Here is a 2995-nt window from a genome sequence, read left to right as displayed (position 1 = left end):
AGTTGTTCATTGCAGTTGCCCAAATCAGTAGCCAGGCGCAACTTATGATATTTTAGTTTTCCAGCCTGGAGCAGCAGTGTTCATCTCCTGTTTTTGATTTTCTTGAGAGTGCCACAATGCACTACAGACAAAGCACTTACTTCATTCCTCCTTTCTAGGACGATGTCCAGCTGGTAGCATCAGTGGCATAGGTTGCAGCTTCTAACTATGGGAGAGCTGCAATATCCCTGCCATTTCACTGACTACCAATATGGTTGCATTGCACATTGCAACTCTGAAATGTGTGGTTGGTTGGTGAACTCTCAGCTGGGCTCACACCTGGTACAACATGTGTACCTGCATAGAATGGTCTGTCTGAGATGAAGTCAATTTAGTTGTCACTCCAGACTTTCTTCTCTCTTGTGACTGATGCATAGTTATCAATTCATATTGACCTGTTAACTGCATCCATAAGAGTGAGGAAGTTTCTCACACTAAGATGCATAATTTCATTGGATAGTCTTTAGATTACCTTGTCTATGAGCATATTGTCATGGTCTGTTGAGGCAATTGCAGGTTACGCTTTACTGTGCAATTAGTACAGATCATTTCTCTAAGTGGTCAAGCTCTCTGCAGTACCAGTTTTCCAAGTTCTGAACTGAACCAAATTAATTACTCTGTTTTCCATCATTCCAAATTTTACTACAACTCAGCAATGGCTGTCTCACAGTTCCATAGTTGTTCCTCATTCGAGTGTTCGATGGATTATAGGGACCAACAATCTAGATTCAATATTAGGCATATCACAGCTTGATCTGGGGTGTAGCCATTCCAGGCAGTTATCTGTCAGAAATACTTCCAGAAAGGGCCTGTCCAAAGGGTGATGTACCCTTGAATATTAGAAGTGATCTGTTTTACCCTGCTCATTGGGAACCACGATGATGGCAAAAATCTCTCTCTTATGATTTCCTAGCCATTATCTTAACTATATGTTCTGGATGTTACTAATACAGCATTGTAGGCACTCTTAGAGACTCCAACTGTCGCCTGAGTGGTCAATACTTGTTCTAGGGTGGCAGAGCAATGGTGTGCCATTGGTAGCTCATTTATCAGCTCTGCATGACCTCAGGCTCTTCTGTGATCCATAGTTGCCTCGGCATTTCATTCTGACTCAGAGACTCACCATTTGATTCACTAATTTTGAAACAGTGCCTCCAATCTCACCTCGATTGTTCTTTGATGACTTTAACTAGAGCTTTAGTTGGGTAACTCTGGTGAGGAAGGACATTTTGGATTCAAAGAGGCCTTGGCAGTTCTCCTTTCTGAATCATTGGTTGAAAGAAGCTGGAAATTATGAGTTTTTTTAGCAGCAGTCAAAATTCATCTTCTAGGAGGGAGCTTTTTCCTAGATTCAATAACACCTTCTTACAACTGTCTTCCTTTAGTGGTTTATTTTCCCTCTTGGTCATAAGTTTTTCTAATTGTGTAAAATGTAATTTCAATAACTAAGACGCTTTTTAAAATTAAATAGCACAATAGTTCAAGTACAGGGCTTTACATATTTCAGCAGAAAGAGCAAGCTCACAACCTGTTCTCACGGAACTATCATTTTATACTTCCTATCTACTCTATGATATATTCAGGTTGAATCACATTATCATTATAGGAGCTGAATAGATCCACTTGACAGGAGATTCAACGTGATATTCATCAGAGAAAAATACCGAATCTCCAATAATTACGTTTCTAAGTATGAAACAAGGAAACTCAACACAAATTGAAATATGAAATGAATAACCTTTTTATTAAAACAGACTTAACAAAAACACAGTGTATGTAACAAAATGATATACCCTTGTTTTACTGGAATCTCAATATATTTTCTCAGACTGCTTACTCTATTGTTGGAAGCTATATTTTTAATGTTTTAATTCAGATGCTTGCTACGAAGAATTCGTCATTTCGATGACATCAATAATCTAATATTTTCAGGCAGAATCTGAAAAAGAGTAATCAGTTAGTGAGTAATGAATGAAAAGACAGTGAGAAATCTGTGAAGTATTCAATGAGTTGTCTGTTAACCAAAAGCTTGTTCAATGTCAGAAAAATTATTCAATGTTTATTATCGCGTCTATTAGGCTAAATAAAATCACGACCTATATTTCCAGAATGTATATTTCTTAGAATAATATTTCACTTTTGCATTTGCCCTAGGAGCTATCTATATCCTACAAGTTCACTAAACTAGTTGAGATTCAACTAGATTGGTGAACTTGTTGGATATCGATAGCTCCTGATGAAGCTTTAAAAGCGAAATATTGAGCTAATAAGAATACATCCTGGCGATATATGTCGTGATTATATTTACGTTTATAGAAATGTCTCTAATAAACTCCAACTTGCGTTAAACAAAGTTAAGAATAATAATCATGTCTATTTTTGGTGAATTATGTGTTTGTTTATCCATCAAACTTATATAAGTTAGGCGTACATCTTTTAGTTTATATTGAAACATTGTATTTGAAGCTAGGCTTATATTTAGTTACTGATTTATGCCATAATATATTTATGAAATTAAGCCTAAAAGTGAATGTGACTGTAGAAAATGTTTATTGAAGAAATAAATTAACTAGTTATCTTTACACGGACTGAAACTGATATTATTTTCACCAAATAATCCAAAGAATCTACCCAATCATAGAATACTTTATAACACAAATTAGACTATTGTTACGTTGCTACTCGTTTGTTAATTTCCGGTATAAATTCTTTCCGATGAACTTCAGCGATACAAGTCCTTTTTTAATTAAAACTAGTTTATTCTTTCTCGATACAACTTTGTAATACACTTAACAAATTTTATAACACACGCTATAAATCACAGTGATTCACACACTTTACTTACGGTGCTTACTGTTCGCTTGACTCAGTTATCTCTGCCTTCAACCAATCTGCATATCTCTCTCTTCTTTTATTTGCGGGGCTTATATACTAAAAAAAGAGGGCGTCCCGAACA

This window comes from Limulus polyphemus, unplaced genomic scaffold (assembly GCF_000517525.1).
Source record: "Limulus polyphemus unplaced genomic scaffold, Limulus_polyphemus-2.1.2 Scaffold728, whole genome shotgun sequence".
Classification (NCBI taxonomy): domain Eukaryota; kingdom Metazoa; phylum Arthropoda; class Merostomata; order Xiphosura; family Limulidae; genus Limulus; species Limulus polyphemus.
This window is presented reverse-complemented; position numbering follows the sequence as displayed.